The sequence below is a fragment of the Hyla sarda genome, chromosome 4, assembly GCF_029499605.1.
Source record: "Hyla sarda isolate aHylSar1 chromosome 4, aHylSar1.hap1, whole genome shotgun sequence".
In the NCBI taxonomy this organism is placed as follows: Eukaryota; Metazoa; Chordata; class Amphibia; order Anura; family Hylidae; genus Hyla; species Hyla sarda.
The window spans coordinates 373,498,036-373,525,199 of NC_079192.1; the positions used below are offsets into that span (position 1 = coordinate 373,498,036).

The 27,164-nt window shown below is 43.0% G+C and overlaps 1 protein-coding gene across 3 annotated transcripts in view; it reads right to left on the bottom strand.

The window, feature by feature from the left end:
* The window catches only part of GALNT10 (polypeptide N-acetylgalactosaminyltransferase 10), a 211,708-nt gene that overhangs the window by 101,513 nt on the left and 83,031 nt on the right, over window positions 1-27,164 (bottom strand). The window contains exon 1 of one of the 3 annotated variants that reach the window (XM_056516828.1): window positions 13,470-13,491. The exons of 1 other annotated variant lie outside the window; for it this stretch is intronic. The gene's annotated coding sequence lies outside the window, so the exon portion shown is untranslated. One more of the 3 variants, XM_056516827.1, reaches the window with a different exon arrangement.

The window sequence follows — 27,164 nt, forward strand, 5'->3', positions numbered from 1 at the left end:
CCACTAAAAGAATTGACATGTCAATTCTTTTGGCGTAGCCTGGAATCATGATTTCCGTTGGGTACATGGTGCAGAAGAATCCTGTTGAAAGCAATGAGATTCTGCTGCAATGAAATTCCCAATCTGATTTATTCCGCTGGATTTGACTAAGAAATTCTGTCGTGTGAACATGGCCTTAAAAAAAAGAAGAAAACCAAAACACACCAATAGGCAAAAAACACTAATCACGTTCGACCAATGGAAACCCTGCCAATCCAGAGAACATGTGTCCAGAATGAACAAAGAGTACCTGCTCCATTCATTTTCTATGGGGCAGTGAACATGTATGATTGCTAAATGTACGGAGGCCCCATAGAGAGAATGGAGCTGTAGTCACACAGCCACAGTGAATTCCATTTATTACTGGGACAAACAGCAGGGGTTCCAAAATGTATTCTCCTGTGGAGAGGGGATAAGAATCTGAGATGAGAATGCCCCTTTAAGTCTTGCTAGGAGTTGTAATTTTTCAACAGCTGGAGACACCCTGGTTGAGAAACATGGATATAGAGGCAGGATTTTTTTCATTCATAAAGGAACTACATACATGCAGATCCGACTCCCATCCCCGTTATTATAATGCTAATTTTAAATGCACGATCTGAACCTTCCCAGAATGTAATAAGTTATTGGTGCAGCAGAAGTTCTATTGCGGTGAATAGTTAATGACGATAATACGCAATTTCTAATAATTCCAGACTAGGAGAGGAGAATATATAGACGTTTGATTGACATGCGAGATGGTTCTCATATCTGAGTAACAGGTTTTTATCTGCAATTCATCTTTCACTTATGCTTTCGGAAAACGGTTGAGTTATATTTTTAGCGGCGGATTATAAATTTAGCTCATGTTTCAATATGAACATCTACAGTATACAAAATCAGATTCCCTGCGGTTCTAGCTTAAAAAAAAGAAAAGAAAAAAAAAAACTGCAGGGGATGGTCATTTTCTGCCGGTCGTGTACTAGAGTAGCTTATAATACCCTGCGGTAAAAAAAACAGACCTTGCAGGACACAAAGAAATATCTTAAATGGGAAAGCCACCTTATATCTTGTTAGACAACGGGTGCTAAAATTAGCTTGAATGCTTCATCGCTCCGAGCCTGATGGGACATATTTGGCACAATGTAGCCTTCCTGCTGTATTTTGGTATGCTTTTCTAATGCTATTGCACCACTACTTTTTGCTACTTCCAAAAATCATCATTAGGCCATGTTCCCATGGCAGAACATTTGCAAAATGTCTGCCCGGCACTATGAATGCTCACAAATGTGCCATGTCTATAGACGGCAACGTATTACCAACCGGATTGGAACTTAGCTTCCTTGACTTCAATGGAACTGGGCTGCAATATCAAATTATCAAATGCAACCTGAAGACAGATGCGGTACTGTGTGTGTGTGTGTGTGTGTGTTTTTTTTTTTTTTTTTTTTTTTTTTTTAAGAAATCAGCTGTTTTTCTAATCCTGGATAACCCCCTTTTTATATCCCTGGATAACATTTGGCATATATTACCCCAATGAGTTTTTGTCTAAGACTAGCATGTAAAGTTTGCCTTTCAAAAGAAGTACACTTAGTCTCAAGTGCACATTAAAGGGGCACTCCACTCCCAAACAAATGCTTTCAAATCAAATTGTGCCAGAAAGTTAGTAAAGTTAGTAAATTACTTCTATTTAAAATCCTTAATCCTTCTGGTACTTAGCTGCTGTATGCTCCAGAGGAAGTTCATGTCAGGAACTGTCCAGTGCCTGAGCAAATTACCATAGGAATCTCTACTGCTTCGTAAAGAATTTCAGTCATGCAACAATATATTAAAACAGGCTGCAGACCTTAAAAAATAAAAATAAATCAGTAACAGCTTTTACAAAGCCCCAAAACTCTGTAAAGTGATAGATTGAATTTTCTTTATAGGTTTACCTGCAGCACTGTATCAGCAAAGACCTATCAATGAGGAGGACCGTGCTATAGATGCATCCGATGTCTGCCTCCGAAATCCTGTCACACTGACTGAACACAACGTTCTTGTTGCTACTGCGAGTGACCCTGAATAAGAAGGAAGTCTTATGTCGCTCCCACGCAGGTCTAGAGTGGCGCTTCCTCATGTGCTCCGTCCTACTGTGTGCACTCTACATTATAGGATGGGTTTTCTGACTGACAGAAAGTAACACCGATTTAAATATACACAGAGTATTTCCTGGACAGCCCCTTTAAAGAGGGTACTCTGCTGCTTAGCGTTTGGAACAAACTGTTCCCAAAGCTGAAGCTTGTGATGTCATAGCCCCACCCCTCAATGCAATTCTATGGGAGGGGGCGTGACAGGGTTCAGAACAGTTTGCTGCTCAGTGTTTGGAACAGACTACCCCTTTAAAGTGAACCAGTCATAATTTTCATGCTGCCTGAACTATGTGTGATCAGGGCGTCAGCTTCTGTCTGTCCTGCCAATCTTGACTGATAGATCTTTCCCTGTTTGGGTTTAGAGATCTGTCAATCAAGGCTGGTGGAACAGGGGAAAGCTGCAAGGGACCATTCCGAATACTTGTGGTTCAGGCAGCATGAAAATTATGACAGGTTGGCTGCCCATGCATGCTGGGAGTTTTCGTTTTCCAACATCTAAAGAGCCACAGTTCGAAGACCAGTGTTTAAAGGGAACTCATGTTTTGGAACTTACGTTTGTTACATTCATCCATGATTGGGCACTGGAGGCAATCACAGGCTGGCAGAGACGTACCTTTATGCAAGCCCCTTAAACAAAGCATCCTCAAAGCCTGCGCCTGGCCCCGTGCCAGCTCCCCATTCACGTGTAAATAATGTGCAGTCACCTGTGTAATAGTGTATGCATTGTTCGTAAAACTTGCTGCGGTCAGGCATCCCCCCAAGGAGGGATTTGAAAAGCGCTGCTCTAAAAGCTTTACGCGGTTACCTGTGACCACATTTGCAATTATATTGTGTGGAACAGTAAACTACATGTTTGATTTCAAAGATCGAGGGGAATGCGGGAGGGCATGTTGGCAAAATCGGTGACACGGGAAAAGTCAATGCTGCAAGCTTCTAATACTAAACACTTGAAAAGGTTTTCTTTCTGTGCCTAAATGGGCACTGTCAGAATCGAAAACTTTTTAGATGTTGTACATGAATGTACGAATATATCAACAAATGGGTGTTCCGAATCCCCTTCAACAGAATGTGTCCTTGCACAGGCTGATATTGTCAAGACTGAGCGGACAGTTCCAAATTTCTTGGCATATACCCAATTGACAAGTGAAACGATCACCTCTAGTTTCCAATTTACCGTAGTCAGAAATTTCCTGGCGGAAAAACAGAGGGACAGCATATTTTAAAAAAAGAAAACAGGCGCCAGAAATGTTTCATGCATTTGCAGGTATTTACTATTAACAGATTTTGTAGTATCAATGCAGTTGTAACATACTTTTGGGCTTACAAGTGAGTTTTACACATTTCCATAGCCACCTGATAACCTGGCATTTGATAAAAGGTCTCATCGATGATGGCGTTTATGACATTTTGTTGTGTATATATTGACAAGACATCCATAGAGACTGTACACTCACATCTCATCTGCTGTCTCCACCTTCCTCAATATGTGCAGTTCTCCTCAAATACAATATTTAATTAAGCCTCGGTGCTTCATACATGCGACTTTACAGGTTCATTGACAAAATGTCTTCACATTCTCAACTAGGGAAACTTAGCCTTGGGATGTCTGGATCACCGGCTTGTCTTATGAGCCAAAGAAATAAAACCTGTTGCTAAAGACTTTCATAACATTGCAAATCAATCAACACTGCCTACGTCAATGAACCTGTCTACAGAAACGCCGCACAAAATAGCAAGAATACTTTTACTGCGACTCAAGAGGGTTTTGTTGCAGTGAAAAACATAGGAGAATTTACCGACTTATTGATCAAGTAACTGAGACATAGACCACGTTAGAGCAAGAGAAATACCCAAAAAGGAGGGCCACTTCAAATTTTTGTAAGATTTTTCTGTTAATAAGTCCCTAAATAAAAAGAAGAAAAACAATGGCCTGTTGTGGGGTTCTCTTGCAATGAGTGTTCAATTTTCCTGCAGCAATCTCCCAGGTAAAATTAAGAATTACACAGCCGGGTCCTCCAAAATGAGAATCACTTTTAGCTGCTCTCTGTTATATAAGAAACTTCTTAGAGAAAATATAGGGAGGTCCTAGAATTGGCATAAAGCAGCATTACTACTTGTTTCTGCTCCTGCGCGGCATATCGATCCTCTTCTCTGCATGTAAGCAGACATGGACAAGTACATCTGCGTCCACATATTTGGGGACAACACATCAGCACTGTGAGCCACATGTGGCCCTTGGGCTGCTGGCTGTGCTGTCCTCATCTAACAGATGACACTATAAAATATAAATGAAACAGTCCTACAGTCCTAGGTGGGAAAAAAGGAGAAAATTGGGACAGTTAGAATGAGAAAAGGAAGAAAGGGAAAATCAGGATTGTGTCTAATAAAATTACATTTATTGTGAATAGTAAATGATATAAAAGTGAGATCCCAAGCAGGGCCCTTGCTTAGGACACCTCACAATACAAATAATTTATAAATAGTATTTATATACATTAAAAACTAGCCACGCACAAGATAAAATTAATGAAATAGTGGGGACATATGTAAACTGCGCTATAATAAGTGCGATGCAATAGTCCAATTTATACTGGTGACTTATCGCTGGGGTGATATGAATTCCAGTTCATTAAACAGTTAGTTGGCACAAGCAGCTCTAATAGATTAAATCCAGTGAGTGGCTGCTGTATACTTCGTGGCTGCGCTCGGTAGCGCTGGAGACTCCTGCATGGGAGCCCACTGGATCCTTGTCTGCGCAAGGCTGGTCGAATGCGCAGCCCGGCATTCTCTATACCCCGACGGTACGGGGACAAATGGTGAGGGAGAATAGGAAGTCCAGCACTATGTGCCTCTTACCAGGTCTGTTGGTGCCGGGTTGGTGATGTAAATCCAGTATATGGCAGCGTAAACGGTCCTCAGGGATTCTCCCTCTCTACCCCAATGGCACGGGGAAAGATGTGAGAGGGGGATGGAGGTCCTGTACTGGAGGCTTCTTACCGGGCGTCTTACTTACTTGGCGAAAAGAAAAGGTCTGAATCACCATTGAAAAAGGGGACAAGGCTCCCCGAAAGGCGTCTGGTCCGATACTGCACGCATGCACAAAGATTGGGACCCATCACTACAGATATTGACAAGTATCTCAACCTCATACCGGCAAAGCCGGTAAGAAGCCTCCAGCACAGGACCTCTATAGAGAGGGAGAATCCCTGAGGACCGTTTACGCTGCCATATTCTGGATTTACATCACCAACCCGGCACCAACAGACCTGGTAAGAGGCACATAGTGCCGGACTCCCTATTCTCCCTTACCATTTGTCCCAGTGCCGTCGGGGTATAGAGAGTGCCAGGCTGCGCATCCAACCAACCTTGCGCAGACAAGGATCCAGTGGGCTCCCATTCAGGAGTCTCCAGCGCTACCGAGCGCAGCCACGAAGTATACAGCAGCCCCATACTGGATTTAATCTATTAGCGCTGCTTGCGCCAACTGTTTAATGAACTGTGACTCATCACCCCAGCAATAAGTCACCAGTATAAATTGGACTATCGCATCGCGCTTATTATAGCGCAGTTTACATATGTCCCCACTATTTCATTAATTTTATCTTGTGCATCGCTAGTTTTTAATGTGGGGATCAAATGTTTGGGCACCCTAAGTAAAAAATTTGTATTAATGTGCATAAAGAAGCCAAGGAAAGATGGAAAAATCTCCAAAAGGCATCAAATTACAGAATAGACATTCTTAGAATATGTCAACAAAAGTTAGATTTTATTTCCATCATTTACACTTTCAAAATAACAGAAAACAAAAAAATGGCGTCTGCAAAAGTTTGGGCACCCTGCAGATTTTATAGCATGCACTGCCCCCTTTGCAAAGCTGAGACCTGCCAGTGTCATGGATTGTTCTCAATCATCATCTGGGAAGACGAGGTGATGTCAATCTCAAAGGCTTTAAATGCCCAGACTCATCTGACCTTGCCCCAACAATCAGCACCATGGGTTCTTCTAAGCAGTTGTCTAGAAATCTGAAACTGAATATAGTTGACGCTCACAAAGCTTGCGAAGGCTATAAGAAGATAGCAAAACGTTTTCAGATGTCAATATCCTCTGTTCGGAATGTAATTAAGAAATGGCAGTCATCAGGAACAGTGGAAGTTAAAGCAAGATCTGGAAGACCAAGAAAAATATCAGACAGAACAGCTCGCAGGATTGTGAGAAAAACTATTCAAAACCCACGTTTGATTGCACAATCCCTCCAGAAAGATCTGGCAGACACTGGAGTTGTGGTACACTATTCCACTATAAAGTGATACTTGTACAAATATGGTCTTCATGGAAGAGTCATCAGAAGAAAACCTCTTCTACGCCCTCACCACAAAAATCAGCGTTTGAACTTTGCAAATGAACATATAGACAAGCCTGATGTATTTTGGAAACAAGTTCTGTGGACCGATGAGGTTAAAATTTAACTTTTTGGCTGGAATGAGCAAAGGAACGTTTGGAGAAGAAGGGGAACCGAATTTAATGAAAAGAACCTCTGTCCAACTGTTAAGCATGGGGGTGGATCAATCATGCTTTGGGGTTGTATTGCAGCCAGTGGCACTGGGAACATCTCACGAGTAGAAGTAAAAATTGATGCAATAAAATTTCCGCAAATTTTGGATGCTAACTTGTGATGCCATGTGTGAAAAAGCTGAAATTAAAGAGAGGATGGCTTCTACAAATGGATAATGATCCTAAACACACCTCGAAATCCAGGGGGGATTACATCAAGAGGTTTTGCCATGGCCTTCACAATCTCCTGACCTCAAGATAATTGAAAATCTATGGATAGACCTTATAAGAGCAGTGCGTGACAAACAGCCCAGAAATCTCAAAGAACTGGAAGACTTTTGTAAGAAAGAATGGGCAAAGATACCTCAAACAAGAATTGAAAGACTCTTGGCTGGTTACAAAAAGCGTTTACAAGCTGTGATACTTGCCAAAGGGGGCAGTACAAGATATTAACTCTGCAGGGTGCCCAAACTTTTGCAGATGCCATTTTTTTTGTTTTCTGTTATTTTGAAAGTGTAAATGATGGAAATAAAATCTAACTTTTGTTGACATATAAGAATGTCTAATCTGTAATTTGATGCCTTTATGCACATTAATAATACAAACATTTAAACTTTTGATCTCCACTGTAAAGACTATTTATAAATTACTTGTATTGTGAGGTGTCCTAAGCAAGGGCCCTGCTTGGGATCTCACTTTTATATAATTTACTATTCACAATAAATGTACCGTATTTATCGGTGTATAAAATGCATTTTTTAGGCAAAATTTTTTAGCCTAAAGTCTATCTGCGTGTTACACGCCGATAAGCCGCAGCAGTTCAATGATTTAAAGTGGCACTTTAAATCAATGAACTGCAGCGGCTTTTGCAGGTGCAGAGACCTGCTGACTTCTCTGCCCCTGCCTGTCCTGGGGTCTAGAGCCCTGCTGCCGCCGCGTCTGTCCCCCTTGCTATCGGCGCCGCTGCCCCTTCTCTCCCCCTGGCTATCGGTGCCGCTGCCCCTTCTCTCCCCCTGGCTATCGGTACCGCTGCCCCATTGCCGGTGCCGATAGCCAGGGGGAGAGAAGTGGCGCCGGCAATGGGGCAGCGGCGCCGATAGCCAGGGGGAGAGAAGGGGCAGCGGCACCCATTGCCGGCGCCGCTGCACCGTTGCCTCCCCCATCCCCAGTTGTATAATTACTTGTTGCCGGGTCCGCGCTGCTTCTGGCCTCCGGTGTGGCGTCCCCTCGTCATTGCATCTCGCAGCGCATAGCAACGATTGCTAATATTTAGACATTTTTGAACAGTATCTATACGTATATTTCCATTTACTGTATTTATAATAATGTATATTTTTGTTACATGCTTTTAATGTTGCAGTAAAGGTTACGTTTTATTGATTTTATTGATCTGTAGTCTGGTTTTGAATGGTGATACCAAGGGCCATATATCATTAAGGTTTTCAGGGTATACCTTACCTTATTCCCTTTGGTTATAGTGTTGTACAATTTTTACATAGTTCAATAAAAAATAAAAAAAAAGTATACATTTAAAACGTATGCAAATGGATACAAACTCTTGTATAGAAAATCCTTTACTGCCCCCTTGTTGTTGATTCCCCCACAATCCCAAAACATTCATTTCCATTTTCCCCAAAAATGATCTCCTACTCCATTATGACCGCTGCCTACAATGCCAAACCTTCAACCCAATCCTGAGTTTTAGGTTCCTTTACTACTGTGTCTGTGAAAAGTATACATTATAAAATCTTATGCACCCTCACGTCACCTACCCCTGCTACACCAAAGTAAAGTACTTACACGCCAATCTGACAAAGGTTCCTCCAGTTAATACCCTAAACAGCACTAGACCTGCATCCTACACGTGGTAGCTTTCAGCAATGTCTGCGCTCTTTGAAACAAACATCAAGGTCTTATCACCAAAGAGCCAGTCTTTGAAAGCATTCTTAAGATAAATAATAAACCATTACTGTAAATGTCACCAAGACAAGACGGGTCACATAACTAGACTACAGAGACTATAGTGTAGCAGTGACATGAAAAGGAAAATGCCAATCACAGCACTAATAAGAATACGCCATTCTCCATGACTGCAGAACATTTTCCACTAGGGTATAAAGCAAGTTGCACTCTCTTTAGACTTGGGGGAAGAGGCCTTTCCTGATTTGCTTTACTTTAAATGGGTTGTCTGGTTTAGAAAATTCCTTTTCAAATATCTTGTACAAAAATGTTTGGCTCTTATTTAAGAGCATTGAGACAAAAAATTATTATTTTTTTTAAATAGCCACCCTATGCAAGATGTTGCAGGTCCATGCAATTCATAGGCGGTCCATTGACTTTGAAAGACTCTCTGCAATGCTCCATGTCCCCTGTGGTAGCGCTGGAGAGCTGGATGCCTACTTCTGGATTTTGACTTTTATCAAAACCTTTTCAGCAAAAACATAGAAACATAGAGGCCCTCATTTACTAAGCTAAAACCAACTAGTTTCTGCCAGGTTATATAGGCGCAAAAAAATCAGACAAACCCGTCATTGCATTGTGAAAAGCCGAGAAAAGGTGTGTGTTCTGCCGCACAGAGGGCATTGCCGACCCGAAAAGGGTCGTGGTTTCACAACTTGACGTATTTACTATTGTATTCACAGAAAATCCTGTAAATAAATAGCTGGAAATTTCCACCTAGAAATAGCTGGTCAGAAAATGTTCCCGACTTGTAAATCTGTGATCCCCATAGTAAATAGAGTGGAATCCTAGTAATAGTTCTGTAAGCAAAAAAAGAGATTGTGCAAAGCAATTAAACCCTTAAAGGGGTATTCCAGGAAAAAACTTTTTTATATGTATCAACTGGCTCCAGAAAGTTAAACAGATTTGTAAATTACTTCTATTAAAAAATCTTAATCCTTCCAGTACTTATGAGCTTCTGAAGTTAAGGTTGATCTTTTCTGTCTAAATCCTCTCTGATGACACCTGTCTTAGGAAACGCCCCGTTTAGAAGAGGTTTGCTATGGGGATTTGCTTCTAAACTGGGCGTTTCCCGAGACAGGTGTCATCAGAGAGGATTTAGACAGAAAAGAACAACCTTAACTTCAGAAGCTCATAAGTACTGAAAGGATTAAGATTTTTTAATAGAAGCAATTTACAAATCTGTTTAACTTTCTGGAGCCAGTTGATATATAAAAAAAAAAAGTTTTTTCCTGGAATAACCCTTTAAATGGGCACTATCAGATACAAAAAAAAATTCTATGTTGTACATCTTGGCAAAACATTAAAGGGGTACTCCACTGGAAAACTTTTTTTTTTAATCAAATGGTGCCAGAAAGAGAAACATATTTGTAAATTACTTCTATTTAAAAATCTTAATCCTTCCAGTACTTATCAGCTGATGTATACTACAAAGAAAGTTCTTTTCATTTTGAATTTCCTTTCTATCTGACCAGTGCTCTCTGCTGACACCTCTGTTCATTTTAGGAACTGTCCAGAGTAGGAGCAAATCCCCATTGCAAACCTCTCCTGCTCTGGGCAGTTCCTGACATGGACAGAGGTGTCATCAGAGAGCACTGTGGTCAGACTGAAAAGAAATTCAAAAAGAAAAGAACTTCAGTACTGTACAGGATTGGGATTTTTTTTAACAGAAGTAATTTACAAATCTGTTTAACTTTCTGGCACCAGTTGATTTAAAATAAATTGTTTTACACTGGAGTACCCCTTTAACCATTCTAATATACTTCTTAAGAACATTTTATTTCATCTTTATAGATAAAATCATTGCTTTTTCCAAGCTGAAGCACAGGCATGGACAAAACCCAGTAAGTGATTTTTCCGATCCAAGAAGTCAAATCCCCAGAGGTCATACATTCTGCAGATCGGTGATAAACCTTGTTCGTAGTTCCACCCCTTTAAGCCTGTTGTGGTTTTCTACAAAAGCAGCCAACATTTATATACTACAATCTAAGATTCCCACTCTGTAGCCCATTTTTTAAGGATTTGTCCTATCCCCGATGTTCACGTACTGCCCCCTTTGTTTCAATTCACCTCATTTTGATGTATGATTTAATATCAAGGCAGCAAACATGCTTCACGACTGGACAGCGCAATATATTGACAGCATGCATATCGGATTTATAAATAGACGCCAAGTCTTGGGAACACTACCCCACTTAGCGATAAGAAGCTTTGCCCCTCCGCTGTTGTAATGAATCCTGGCGCCCTGTGGACCCTGTTATATCGCCGTAGAAAATCATAGTCGTGGAATGGGAATTCAACCCCACTGAACCTTATCTCTGCTTCTCGCCCCATCCAAGCAGATTGTACAACACAATAAGACTTGATGAAAGATGCTTTTCTTATGTGACAGTACTTAGCCTGAGAAAGTGGACAAATCACAATGTAACTCATCCGGGAGTAAACTGATCTCTAGGCCGTCAACCGGCTTCTTCTCTTCCAGCAGAATACAAACTATCCTCAACATCAGTCAGCTGCTTAAAAGCTTTAAACAAAGGGAAGCAAACAGTACCAGGATAAAGAGAGTCTGTCTTATCAAGTTTTACAATGGTTGTGTGAAGTCAAATGCCCCCCCCCTCCCCGAAACTGCGTCAGTCTGGTCTATGAGCTGAGCCTGGTACAGTAGCGCAGTTCCAGTATTAAAGTTTTATGTGCACCATATTATCTATATAGGATGATTTCACGCAAAAGGTAACTCAGGAGCATTTTTGTCTCAGTAACAATTATGGCCACAAGTTCCAGTCCAACCACAGGATTAATGTGGTTGGAAGCATCATTACTCTTGGGTGAAACTTGCCTTACAATGTAAATTGCTGGGCCTACACTAAATACTATAAATTACCAACAGAGTATTCATCCAGGTTTATGCTGATGCCTCTGCCCACCAAAACAAGGTAGCAAGTAATGAAGTGAAATCATTTTTGCACAATATGGCTCCGTTCAGAGTAAAAATGCCACAATTCTGCACCCACATTATGGCCCCATGTCCCAGTCAATCTGCAGGTATATTGACCTAAACTGACATCATAGCAATCTATGATTCTCTCAGGTCTAGTCATATGACCCATGATCAGACCAGGACTTGTCATTCTTACAGGGTCTGAAAGGCTAAGGCTGGGTTCCCATTACTGTTGTGCCCAGTCCCGTTCGGCTTTCTTTTCTTTTTTTTTTAATGCTGAATGGCCCCAAAACGGGTCAGAGCACAACTGACACTACCAGGTCACCAGTGGGTCCCAATGGATCCCATTGACTTAAATGTGGTCCTTGGGGGGGGAGGTCAGTATTTTACTGGGGGGAAAAATCGTGCAGGCACTATTTTTTCTCTCTGCTAAACTCCTGACGTTATTACGGACTGGCAGATGGCGCTCCATAAAGTATGGTCCCAAGGCAATGTGAGCCTAGCCTTAGATATGTAGTGCTATTTGGAAAGTTGTATCTTTGTATCTTCCTCTGACAAGAATAGTGTTCACCAAGTACTTATTTTCTGTGCAAGTTAAACGGGTTCTGATCCCCTAAAAAAAGAAAAAATTTTTTATTATGGACTTATTATGGAGGAAGCGAGGTTCACCCATCATTTTCTCTATGCCAGACACAAAAAAAGTAGCTGTGTAAGGGGCCCCAGTAAACAGCTCATATCTTAGTTTCTCGGGTCCTTCTGAGTGTGGCTTAGTTGAGGAGAGGAACGCTTTTCTTTGGTATCAGTCATACTTGAATTTCTAGATTCGTAACAAATTTCAGCAATATGACCATTAGCTCCACAGAAGTGGCATTTCCTTTGTTTGTCATTCATGTCAGAGGGCAAAGCTTGTCCAGAACCTGCAATCCTCACAGCGCATGGCTGCCCAATGTCAGGCTGCTATCTGCTCTGCATCTGAATCACACGGGCTGCAATGTGTTACTCACAAGTCTTTGACCTGCAATTCACTGCAGAGAAGTACTTAGGAGAGGCCTGAGGCAGTGAATGTGATTAAACCCGTCTCCCTGAGACATTCCCTTGCCAAGTTAGACGGTGGAGATATATCTGATCCACTGCTAACAAGCTCACAATATAGGGACACATGCACAGGTGGAAGAAGCTGCACAGTATTTCCTTCTAATGTATTTTTTATCACACCCGAGGGTTCCCCTATTTAGTTTCACAGTAAATTTGCATTTTCAGCCTCTATGAATTTATAAGTGGATGCAACCAGTGACCATTTCCATAGAGGGAATACAAAACCTGAGGAAGCTAAAAAAATATAATGGGGGTGGATCTACCAAAACTGGGACAAAGGAGGAGTGGACATCGCAACCAAATAGTATAAAAAACGCAACCTGAATGGAAGAATAGTGTCGTTACCAATACCAACCAATGTGCTACTGATCTAGCTCCCTTAGTAATATTGTTTCCAGTATCTTGTCAGGTGACAGATTGCTTTGACAGAGGATTGTCCTCCATGAGAACAAAGGATCGGGCAAGTCAATATCCAACATGTCAGATCCCTCTGTCCCCCTATATCTGCCAGGAAGTCTCATTCACATTTAGTTTTTGCTGTGCGCTGCCAGTGTACACCAGGATACTGGCAAAAAGACAGTCCGACATATACCATGGTGTACCCATTGATCTGGACTGAACGCAGTCAACTGGTGGCTACATTTAGCCTAAGAAATACACACCTAGAATCATTCACTCGCCTAGTCGGTGTAGATGGTTTCTTGTCTACCATAAGCAGAAGGAGAGCTTGGATCAACCACTGCACTGAACAGCCCAAGTAGAAAACAATCCCATACCTGGCACCTCCAAAGTAATGGAGTTACTTTATTCAGGATCCATTAAGAGAAGACACACAATTGGAACTTAAGCACATTTAAGAACACAATGGGAGAGATTTATCAAAACCAGTGCAGAGGAAAACTTGCCCAGTTGCCCATAGCAACCAATCAGCTTGCTGCTTTCATTTTTATGAAGGCCTGGGAAAAATGAAAGAAGCAATTTGATTGGTTGCTATGGGCAATTGGGCAAGTTTTCCTCTGCACAGGTTTTGATAAATCTCCCCCAATGAGATTGATCAAAATGTGTGGAGAGGCAAAGTTGACCAGTTGCCCATAGCAACCAATCAGATCGCTTGTTTCATTTTTCACAGGCCTTGTTAAGAATGAAATAAACGATCCGATTGGTTGCTATGGGCAACTTTGCCTCCCGACAGGTTTTGATAGATCTCCCCCAATGAGTTTCAGACTCTACATCCGGTCCAGAAATATAGAAAATATACATTTAAGAAACAGACTAAACAGTTACTAGCAGACTGGGCCTGCTGGGGTACAGGTTAGCACACCCATAGCCACAACATATTCCAAAAACTTACAGAAAATAATTAGATGCGAATGGGAACTTACATCATAGGGTGATCCTACCAAAATATGCAGGTTTTGTCTATTTTATATGGTCACAATAGCAGCAGTCAGCTATAATAATTTATAGATCTAGTAACTACGTAACATCAAAACTTGTTCTCAAACCTGAAAACCAAGATCTCCACGGGACAGCATTATCCATGATTCCAAAGTAACAGCATCCTTAGGCGGTGATCATACAAAAAACTTCTCCCTGCCTCCATGGCACAGTGAAATGTTTCAAAACTATTGTGGGTCTTTGTCAGACAGACCCACAATAGGGTTGAAACGTTGTACTGTGCCATGGAGGCGGAGAGAGGTTATTTTGTTGCATTATCACCGCCTAAGGATGTTGTTACTTTCTCTGAATTGATGGACTAGTATGTCCTTTGGACACAGATTAGTACATTTTGCTTCCATCTATATTGCAATTGTTTTCTTCATTGGAAAGTCCTGTGGACTATGCTTACTATCATTATCCATGATGTCACACCAATGAAGTCACACCCATGATAGCATATCTAAGAAGTCCACATCATTTTAGCATGTTTTCACTTAAAATACCAAGGAAGTTGCAAAGCTTTTATTTTTAATGTTTTCACAACAGCTTCTCTCAAGAGACATGCATCATCCTCTACTGCCTCAGGAGGCTTGGCAAGATCTTGTTTCTGAGCTCATTCCCCTTGAGTGATGCCACCTCTGACCAGACCCTCCAGCCTACATTACCATCCTGCTGCCATATACACTTTTTGGAGGGACATTTAGGGAAGAATGGGGTTTGGTAAGCATCCTGCCTTGTGCTAAACAATGTCTCAGGCAGAGGAGCAGACCGGGTATGCATGCAGCAGGTGCTGCAGATTTAAAGACTGCTGAGAAACGGTCCATGGCTGGGGAACTGGCATGAGTGTTGTGGGAGGGGAGTAGGCAGGGTGGAAGGACTGTGATGGAGAGCTATTGAAAAACAATGCATTCTGGGAATTGCAATACAGAGCAACTGCTCTTGTAAGAAGTAGTGAAAGAAAATGGTTTGGACAGGACTAAACAAATGGATCTTCTGAGACTTTAGAACTTGGACAGACAGGTTAGCCAAACGATATTGGGAAGAGATTCACCTCTTTCTGTGTTTTGAACCCACTCCTAGTTTTGGCTAAAATAATGAACAAAATACCCTGGGGTTAAAAAGAATGAGACAAACACAATGTATTCTTTCAAAAATAGACACCCTTGTTACATTGCAACTCAAGTCTATTTAAAAAATTTTTAAAATGGGGTTGAGCTGCAAGACTATGCTCATATGCTCAACAGACATGTTTTTCTAATAAATGAAAAATGTTTCCGCACTGCTGTATCTTTTTGGATTTTTTACAAAACTGTTGCACTTTTTTTTTTTAAACATTTTCTATTAGGGAAGATATTTATGAAATTTCCTAATATATTCTTAAAAGCAGTTCCAAGGTGCAGCCTACATATCTTAGTAGAGACATAAAGACTTGCATCTCAAGCATCGTTTTTAAGTAAAAATGCATTAGGCTTCTTTGTAGAGGTGCCAGTAGTGCCCTCATAAAGGAGGCAATTCAGACAGATTCCAGATTAGCTGTGCTCTGATCTCGGAAGGCCACTTGTCGAAATAAAAAAGAAAGGTTACTTGTGAGACCAAGAGACCTCAGCTGGGATGCAGTCTTGTCTAGAATCATTCTGGGATGTAATGTCATAAGCCGGGATGACAGTGGACAGCTCCTTCTCCCACCAGGCTCTGCAGTCACAGAGGATGTGTAACTCATACTGATATAGCATCATTGCAACTTGTTCCGACTCTGCGTGTCTCGGAAAAGGTTTCTCAGAGAGGGAAGAGCAGCTGTATGTCACAGCAGTACGTTCGAGAATAAGAAAAGGACCTGCCTCATAGACCGGTCTCATAGAGGAGAGTCGGTTCTTGTCATCTAATATTGATTCCGCTCTACAAGCCGGAATACATTAAGGATAAATTCACAAGCGGCAGATTTGTTGCAAAAAAAATCGCCAATTGTCTCATTCATCTAAATGGGGCTTGCAGAAATCCATACAAATGCTGCAGAACAAAACCCCTTCAGATGTATGAAACAGATGTTCATTCGTAGAAATGTCTACAGCAAATCTGCCATGTGTGACTCTATACCCTAAGGGTAAGGTAGGATTTGGTGGATTCTGCACCAGAAATACTGAGAAAACTACAGTACAATACATTTTAATGTGGTTTCAAAAACACTATTCAAGCGTAGCAAAGATTTTCAATGCTGAAAAACAGAATAGCATTACACTTACCAACAGTTCTAATTTTGACAGAACCAACCCACAAAAGGGATACTAGAAGGGCATTTTGTGAGCATTTCTAGGCATTTTATGGGTGGGGCTTAAAAGTCCTGATTATTTGCTCTTCAAAATATCAGTCCAAAGGTTTTTTTTAGACAATCTCTTATGGTATATTGGCTACTCACAGCCTGAGTAACAATATTAGTGAGGCACCATCTCGCTAATGAGAACCTCTTACCCTTTAACATTTTAATACTATAGATGCCTACACACATTAGATAAATGTTGTCAGAAACTGTCTATTTTGATGAGACCAGTTGACCACCGAATGAGGGTTGTCCCATCACCTGGAGGATCAGAGATTTGATTATTGACATGCCCAATCATTTTGTTGTCAAAGTAGATGAGCCACAACCAAAGTAAGTGGCTTACTGCTCTCCCTATCGAGAACACATGTAGTACAGGCTGAATGTGCATGTGTATAGGCCGATCAGTAGGCGTAACAGTGGGCCATAGCTACCTAATTTGCCTAGCCAGCCAAGTTCCACACAAGATGACCCGCATTCTGCGGCATAACCCACAACTAGAGATGAGCGAACTTACAGTAAATTCGATTTGTCACGAACTTCTCGGCTCGGCAGTTGATAACTTTTCCTGCATAAATGAGTTCCGTTTTCAGGTGCTCCGGTGGGCTGGAAAAGGTGGATACAGTCCTAGGAAAGAGTCTCCTAGGACTGTATCCACCTTTTCCAGCCCACCGGAGCACCTGAAAGCGGAACTCATTTATGCAGACTAAAGTCAGGAACTGCCGAGCCGAGAAGTTCGTGACAAATCAAAATTACTGTAAGTTCGCTCATCTCTACCCACAACCTTAAAGATTTCAGAAAAACTGCAGACAACTCGTGAGAATTTCAACATGGTTGCAAAATTCCCCATGGGAAAAGACTGCATTTGCTGTAATGCCATTATGTTACCTGAACTTATGGGTAACACTGTGCATCCCCACCTTAAAGGGGTACTCCGGTGCTTAGACATCTTACCCCCTATCCAAAGGATAGGGGATAAGATGCCTGATCGCGGGAGTCCCGCAGCTTGGGGCACACCGTTTTTAATCAGTCCACGGAGTGTGTTCGCTCTGGGTCTGATTACGGTTGACCGCAGGGCCGGCGGCGTGTGACGTCACGCCCCCGTGTGACATCACGCTCCGCCCCTCAATGCAAGCCTACGGGAGGGGGCGTGATAGCTATCACGCCCCCTCCCGTAGGCTTGCATTGAGGGGCGGAGCATGACGTCACCCCGGGGCAGGGGCATGACATCACACGCCGCCGGCCCTGCGGTCGACCGTAATCAGTCCCAGAGCGAACACTCTCTGGGGATTGATTACAAACGGGGTGCCGCGTGCATGATCACGGGTGTCCCCAGCTGCGGGACTCCCGCGATCAGGCATCTTATCCCCTATCCTTTGGCTAGGGGATAAGATGTGTAAGCTCCGGAGTACCCCTTTAAAGGTGTTCTTTATGACTAGAACAGTGAGAGGCTATCCTCAAACTGGCCCTATATGTAAGACAGCTGTCACAAGGGCGATAACACTTGGCTTTGCCAAATGTGCATTTGTTTTCAATAGAGGAGGGTGGGGGACCACTGCCAGACACATCTCACAAGAGCAAAAATATCAGGCATGTTGAAAAGTCATCATTCGCATTAGATGGTTGGCCAGTCCAACGGAAATTAGTGGGTTCAGCTGTGTATGACCAACTGGGAGCCTCACCTTAGCTCCATCACCAATAAATACGATGAAATGAATGGGACAAGGCAAGCTGCAATATCTAGCCCATCAGGCTTATGTGAATAAGCTGCAAATGAGATGCAACACTCAGGTCTGATGTCGCCTTTTTATTGTGAGGTAATAAACAATGGTGGACATCAATGGCTTTTGTTAAGGATAGACCATCATAGTCAAGTCCTAAAGAACCTCATTTGTCTTTATGTAACCCTGACATTCATACCCAACTCCCATGATGTCACAGTCATTCACAGCTTATCAAGTGGCAATCCTGACAAAGGATTCCCATAAATAATCCTTCAATGAGCAGACTAAGCAGTTTTATGCCACAATTATATTTCCTGTACCTGCAAATGTACATCTTGAGCATATGCTCTTAGACGACAGCTCAAGCTGTTGCTTATTAAGGACCTCTTTCAAAAGACGCATAAAAAGATCTCTGCGCCAAAGAATCACAAAGACGAGCGTTCTCGTCTCTCCATAGCGGAATCGTGTATCTGTTGCTAATTGTATTGCTTCATGATACAGGTGACCTTACTAATCACCACCCGGGCGGCACATTTTCCTACTGAAGTAGCTATCTGGTAAGCAATTATTTGCTGCTGTACAGAAATGTTAATTTCATGCTCGGTAAACACATTTCTTTGTGAAACATCGGCTCTGCTAGGACGGCAGCTTGCAACTTCACTAATGGCAATCATTTCAGACACGAAAGGCCAAGCTGCTCTTTAACCCATTAGGAGAGGGATGAGCGAGCAGCTTTGGATGGGAAGAAGTTAGAGAATACAAATGGGACAGAGAGAGAATGGGCTCTAAAACTATTCAGACCCTGGGAAAAGTAGAAACCAGGAAAGCTGGATTCTGTACAGTTCAAACTTTGCTTCCAAACGGTGGGCAAGAAGTCAATAGTTCAGATGATCTATTGGTGAGCTGTAATCAGCAGTCCATTGGGCAAGCGGGCAACAACTTTCCCTAACATAGGCAAGTATTTGAAGCACTCTCCAACAAGACAATGGGGGATATTTATCAAAGTTGTCTATGTCCCGCATCAATATAGACCAAACTACAGAGGGTTAGGCCGGTCTATTGTGCGCCTAATTTATCAAAAGGCGCACGGCTCTTGATAAATTCTGTGCACAGACTTTGTGATCTATGCTTTAGACTGTATTTAAACCTGTTCCAACATGGTCTGACATTTCGGCGTACTTTCAGCCCGTGCGACTTGTCGTTGAAAAGTCGCTTTTGATAAATTCAGCACCAATGCATAATGTTCTAAAAATCCTCTAGAGCAAAAGTCGCAAAAAAGTCGCACATATTTAGACTGCGACTTTCTGTGCGACAAATTAAGACAGGAAAAACCAGTCTAAATACTTTGATAAATATCCCCCAATGTCTATTCTAAAAGAAAGTCTGATGCTCCTTTGTTATTACCAACTAGGGCTGTAACTAATGATTAGTTCTAAAATTAATTAGTTGTCGATTATTGGTACGATTAATCAGATAAAAAAAAACAGAGGGTACGAGCTAAGGGAAAGCACCTGAAGAGTTACCAGAGGGTAAGAGCAAAGAGACAGAAACTAAAGGGTTGAGAAAAGAGAGGGGACAGCACCTGACGGGTTAACCTAGGGGCCTCGCTGCATGGGAGAAGGAGAAGTTTACAGACCTTCATGATGGCCGTCCTCATGCACTAGGGAGATCTGTCAACTTCTGGCCAGACAGGGATTTCCCACAATGTCAAGACCAGAGGCCTCTTGTCAACGGAGGTGCCAAGGACAAGGCGGCTTCTGGAAATCACTGTGGAACCCAATAACTTTAACCGTTTTCCATCTTTGGGCTGCCTAAGTTTAGACCACCTAAGCTAGTTAACTTTATGCCAAATCTTGGGCAAAATGTTTGGTGCACGGCAAAACAAAAGCCCCACCTTTTCCTGCTAAGCCAATGTGCTTTTTTGAAGAGACACGAGTGTCTAAACCACAAAAAATGTGGTCCCAGAAAATTTTGCGCATTTGCAATAGTAAATCAACCCCATTGTGCTTCACGGGGACAACAACTTTTTATAAAGAAGACAGCACAGTGGTCAGCCAATTGCTGCTTGTCCGGCTTCTCTGTGCTCGATCAAACATTTTTCTCTCTTGGAGACAAGGTTGTACGTAGCAATTGTACCCAAGCCCCTGATGCCAGGGTGGGCTAAAAGGCTTTATACAAAACTTTCAGTATTATAAATGGCACATGTAAGTGTGGGGCCCGTTATAGCTCCTGGAACTTAATGCTAAATTATTTAGGTTATGCTCCTGCCTGCACTAATATCTAAACATGTAAAGTTTTGACAGGCTGAGTCATAGGGATCTCAAGAAGGTGGGAGGACTCCGCTCTATGAGGTCCTTAAGACACATGAAAACAGCTGGTTATATTCAGACCCCCCCCCTTTAAAGGGTACCTCTCATCAAAAAAACTTTTGATATATTATAGATTAATGTATGCAGAATAACTTTCCAATTGCATGTTATTAAAAAATATGCTTCTTTCTATTTAATTTTCCACTTTGAAGAAATGACCACTAGGGGTCTCCCTACCAGTCCTGGCAGCAAGCATTTCAGACTCATGCTGGAGTCCTAAACACTACGAGCTGCCAGTCTGCTTTGTTCACAAAGCAGAACACTCAGAGCTACCAGCCTGCTTTGTTCACAGCCTGTTTGGCTGTGAACAAAGCAGGCTGGCAGCTCTGAGTGTTTAGGACTCCAGCATGAGTCAGAAATGCTTGCTGACAGGACTGATCGGGAAAAATACAATAGAAAGAAGCATATTTTTCATTAACATGCTATTGGAAAGTTATTCAACATTCATTAATCTAAAATATATCAAAAGTTTATTTGATGAGAGGTGCCCTTTAACTGAACAGATCCTAGAGGTAACCTGTGCTCAACAAAGCACGGCTCGTCTTTAGGAAGGGAACCGCAGAGAACAGGCTGGAAATCCGATCTTAACCTCAGATCATGAACAGTAATTGTGGCATTTGCAACAGTTGCAGCTATTAAGTCATCAAACAATTCTTCAAACGTATCTTCCGGCCAACTAAAGTTACAAGGTTAATGAAGTGTGTGAAGCACCAATAAAGTGAGATTTAATGGATCTATAAATCGTATCCGATTAGTGTATCTGAGGATTGTAACTATTTTACACACTTGGGACAAATGGCAGCTATGTAATCCTTTTAGGTGTGAGCTGATGCTTGGATCACACTGCGGGACAGAACTTCACACATCTTGCTTTCAAAAACAACTTGGCAAATATTCTAAATGTGCTTTTATTTTTTTCTTCTTCTTTGGTGTTCAGTTCTCTGCATATTTAATGTCCATTACAAACAGTTCTATTAACCTTTTCCTATGTACTTATACTCTTATTACTGCTGAAGTATTAAAGCAATTCAATGCTATTCTGTAGAGGCCTGGGCACGGGCCCACGGGGCAAAACCCCAGGTGGCAGGACCCCGGGGGCAAAACCCCAGGTGGCAGGACCCCGGGGGCAAAACCCCAGGTGGCAGGCCCCCGGGGGCAAAACCCCAGGTGGCAGGACCCCGGGGGCAAAACCCCAGGTGGCAGGACCCCGGGGGCAAAACCCCAGGTGGCAGGACCCCGGGGGCAAAACCCCAGGTGGCAGGACCCCGGGGGCAAAACCCCAGGTGGCAGGACCCCGGGGGCAAAACCCCAGGTGGCAGGACCCCGGGGGCAAAACCCCAGGTGGCAGAAGAGTAAAGACGGACACAAAGCAGCAGAAGGTACTGCATAATATCTACAGTAGATTTAGGGAGCATTCTGAGGTCTGGAAAAGGGGTGACATTTCCTTATAGACAATGGCAGCAAATACTGTAAAATCTCCCTTAGTGGACACCTCCCATTAGGGGACACCTCCCAGCGGACAGTTTTTAATTCCCCAGCAGAGTCCCATAAGACTTAATGTATTTGCACCCACCGAATAGGAGACATTCCCAATAGTGGACGCGGACACACCCAATAGGGGACAAAACACTCCCAACAAGGGACAACCAGGATTATGTGCACAGGGAATACAGCCAATACCCCAGTAAGGGGCCCAGGCCAACGCTGCAGACCCCCCCCCCCCCCCCCCACCCCTGCAGAAGCCCCAGCACAGAAGCAGAAAACCAATGTTTAAACTAGGGATCGACCGATAATCGGTGGAGGTTAGGGCCGATAGCCGATAACTTATACCGACATTCCGGTATAAGTTATCGGCTATTTATCCCCCCGCGACGCCGCTGCAGATCATTGATTTAAAGCGGGCGCTTTAAATCAATCCACTGCAGTGGCTTTTGTGGTGCCATAGGCTGCCGCCGCCACCCGCTTCTCTCCCCCTGCCTGTCTGGGGGTCCTGAGATCTATCACCGCGACCGCCCCCCGACCCGCCACGCCGCACCGCCCCCCCCCCCCCCGACCAGGCCCCATTGCCTCCCCCATACCCGCTTTTATAATTACCTGTTCCCGGGGCCCACACTACTTCTTGCTCCTGCTGCGTCCTGCGTTACGCTGTGCGCAATGACGAGTGACGCCGGGAACAGGTAATTATAAAACCGGGAATGGGGGAGGCAATGGGGCCGGGGCGGTGCGGTGGGGGCTGCGACACGGTGCGGTGGGTGGGTGGTTGGGGGGTCGTCCGCGGTGCGGGGAGTTATCGGCAAGGTAATTGCCGATACCGATAATGCCCAAAATCATGATTATCGGCCGATAATATCGGCCATACCGATAATCGGTCGAGCCCTTGTTTAAACTGTGGTCTCCTGCTTCTGTACATCCGCTGGCCACATTCACCCCCTCCTTTCCTGATTCTCCCGCCCCCCCCCCCCCCCGTGCCACTTTACTTCCCCTGTGCCAAATCATCCACCCACCCTTTTTTTTTATCCCGTGCCACATCATTACCTCTTAATCCCCCCCTGTGCCATTTCATTCCCCCTTTATTACCTTCTGTGCAAATTCATCACCCCCTGTGCAATGTCATTCCCCCTTTATCCCCCTGTGCCATTTCAAAAAGAGGGGGGTGATGAATTTGCATAGAAGGTTATGAAGGGGGAATAAAATGGCACAGGGGGAGATCAAGGGAAAATTATGTGGTACAGGGGGGTAAGGGGGGTAATTTTGCACAAGGCATGGTGGAATAAGATGACACAGGGTATAAAAGGGAGGATGAAATGGTACAGGGGGGATAAGGGGAGATTAAAAGACACTCTGCAGAGAATACAGAACAGTATTCCATCATTTAGGAAGAATTTTGAGCCTTTTTCTCAATAGGGTACATCTCTCAATAGCGGACACTTTTTTATTCACCGTGAGTGTCCGATATTGGGAGATTCTACTGTACTACTAAAGCTACACCCAGCTTTGCCAAACCCTGCATAACAAGCCTGCTTTGTTCTGCAGTGATTTAACCACTTATGGACACAGGGCGTACAGGTACACCCTGGGTCCCTGGTACTTAAGGGAGGCATCCTGAGACCCCCGCATGTCAGTGATCGCCGCAGAATGCCAGTGAATTCACACCGGCAATCTGCGGCGGGTCCGGTCATATGGGTCACGTGTGACCCGATGACCCTGAAATAGAAGGTGATCGGCGGTGTACTATACACCGCCAATCGCCACTTGTAGCTAGGGGGAGGTGGCGATCCCGTCATCCCAGGAGCGCTGCTATTGGTCGGATGATTACTCAAAAACTGGGTCTACAAGAACATGCAAATATAAAAATGAAGATTTAGAATTTTCTCCTTCACTTTGCTGCTATTCCTGTGAAACACCTAAAGGGTTAACACACTTACTGAATGTCATTTTGAATACTTTGATGGGTGCAGTTTTTATAATGGGGGTAATTTGTGGGGCATTTCTAATATGAAGGCCCTTTAAATAAACTTCAAAACTGAACTGGTCCCTGAAAAATTCAGATTTTGAAAATTTTGTGAAAAATTGGAAAATTGCTGCAGAACTTTGAAGCCCTCTGATGTCTTCCAAAAGTAAAAACATGTCAACTTTATGATGCAAACATAAAGTAGACATATTGTGTATGTGAATCAATATATAATTTGGGATGTCCATTTTCCTTTTTTTCATTTTCCATTTTCATAAAATTTAGGAATTTTCCACCAAGAAATGCAAGTATTGCCGAAAAATTACCACTAACATGAAGTAGAATATGTCACGAAAAAATCTCGGAATCAGAATGAAAAGTAAAAGCATCCTAAAGTTATTAATGCTTAAAGTGACAGTGGTCAGAAAATGTGCAAAAAATTAGGGATCGACCGATTATAGGTTTGGCCGGTAATATCGGCCGATATTCACGCTTTTGGTTGTTACCGATAATCCGATAATGCCCCGCACCGCCCCCACAGCACCGCACCTCCAACCACACAGCCCCGGCCAGAAACTGCCGCCGCCACTGCCCTATTTCCTCCCCCATCCCCGGTTTTATAATTACCTGTTCCCGGGGTCCGCGCTACTTCTGGCTCCTGCGTCATCCTGTGTTACGTTGTGTGCTGCGCAATGATGAGTGATGTCCTCAACGCGACGTCACCGTAAGTGTGCACAGTGTGCAGCAGCTCAGGACGCCGCCGGAGCCAGAAGTAGCGCGGGCCCCGGGAACAGGTAATTAGAAAACCGGGAATGGGGAGGCAATGGGGCAGCGGTGGTGGTTGGACTAAGGACCGGCAGGGGGAGAGAAACGGGCACAGCGGTCTCTGGGCAGAGGATAGGTAGGAAGGGGGGGCAGAGGATATATCGGTATAAGTTATCGGCTATCAGACTTAACCTCCACAGATTATCGGTATCGGCAGTAAAAAAAAAAAAAAAACGATATTGGTCGATCCCTACAAAAAATGCTCAGGTCCTTAACCTATTAAGGACGTAGGGCGTACCTGTACACCCTACTTACGGTCCTGGTATTTAAAACGGGGTCACGCTTGTTGTGCCGCGAGCTATTAACCCTTTAGACGCAGCGATCAAAGTTGATTGCCGTGTCTAAAATGAAAGTGAAAGCTTCCCAGCAGCTCAGTCGGGCTGATCGGGACTATCGCAATAAAATCGCGATGTCCCGATCAGCTAGCACGCGAGCGGGGGTCCCCTTACCTTGCTTTGTCGCGTGCGATCGGCATTTGATTGCTCCAAGCCTGAGATACAGGCTTGAGCAATCGACGGCTTATAACACTGATCCATGCAAAGCTATGGCTTTGCAGGGATCAGTGTAAAAAGATCAGTGTGTGCAGTGTTATAGCCCCCTATGGGAGCTATAGCACTGCAAAAAAAAAAAGTGAAAAGGTCATTTAACCCCTTCCATAATAAAAGTTTGAATCCCCCTCCCCTTTTCCCATAAAAAAAACAAAAAACAAAACTGTAAATAAAAATAAAAACATACATATGTGGTATCGCCGTGTGCGGAAATGTCCGAATTATAAAAATATATAGTTAATTAAACCGCACGGTCCATGGCGTACGCGTAAAACATTCCAGAGTCCAAAGTAGCGTATTTTTGGTCACTTTTTATATCATGAAAAAATGTATAAAAATCGATAAATACAAAAATGGTACTGATTAAAACTTCAGATTACGGCGCAAAAAATTAGCCCTCATACTGGCCCGTAAGCGAAAAAATAAAGTTATAGGGGTCAGAAGATGAGAATTTTTTACATATAAATTTTCCTACATGTAGTTATGATTTTTTTCAGAAGTACCACAAAATCAAACCTATATAAGTAGGGTATCATTTTAACCCTATGGACCTACAGAATAAAGATAAGGTCTTTTCTTCAATTTTGTCGCACAATGAATTCTTTGGTAAAACGACTAATGTCACTGCAAAGTAGAATTGGTGGCGCAAACAATAAGCCATCATATGGAATCTTATGTGCAAAATTTAAAGCGTTATGATTTTTAGAAGGTGATGAGGAAAAAATGAAAATTCAAGAACGGAAAAACCCTGAGTCCTTAAGGGGTTAAGGTGAAAATGGGCTGGGTCCTTAAGAGGTTAAATCCAATTATCAGAGCATAACTAGGCAGATCTGTCATTTGGTATTCATGGCTTCGTGACAATGTCTGTGGAGAGCTGACCATGCTGGTTGTCTGTCACCCAGCTTTCTCAGAAACAAACAAATTGAGTTTACAACCAGGCAGAGGAGGAGGAGGACAAGTCGTCATTATTTCTGCTCTTGACACTGTTGGGGTTTGTGGTTGCTAATGTAGTGGAGCTATGATACAATGAGTTTGGAGCAGTTTGGGGTCTGTGTGGGTTTATTCAGTCAAGCAGAATAATTCTGGCTTCATCACCCTAATTACAGTGAATAGACTCCTATGTAAATGGGAAAATGGGAATGACAGCAAAAGGATCAATTTCTCCCAGGTTATTACTGGCAATGAAGCCCTGAGCGCTGCAGGGCTTCATTGCCAGTAATGGACAGGGCCCTGGCCAGGGCCCTGGACAGGAAGAGATCGTAGGGGGTCACAGCATCCCCCCCCACAAAAACACACTTATCCCCTATTCTGTGGATAAGGAATAAGTTGTTAAAGGGGTATTCCAGGCAAAAACTTTTTTTTATATATCAACTGGCTCCGGAAGTTAAACAGATTTGTAAATTACTTCTATTAAAAAATCTTAATTCTTCCAATAGTTATTAGCTTCTGAAGTTTTCTGTCTAACTGCTCAATGATGATGTCACGTCCCGGGAGCTGTGCATGATGGGAGAATATCCCCATAGGAGCTGGACAGCTCCCGGGTCGTGAGTCATCAGAAAGCAGTTAGACAGAAAACAGCAACTCAACTTCAGAAGCTAATAACTATTGGAAGGATTAAGATTTTTTAATATAAGTAATTTACAAATCTGTTTAACTTTCCGGAGCCAGTTGATATATATATATATAAAAAAAAAGTTTTTGCCTGGAATACCCATTTAAGTCCTGGAGTATCACTTAATGTTACCAATAGACACAGCCCCCCCAGCACTTGGGAGCAGGGCTGCATCATATTACTTTCCC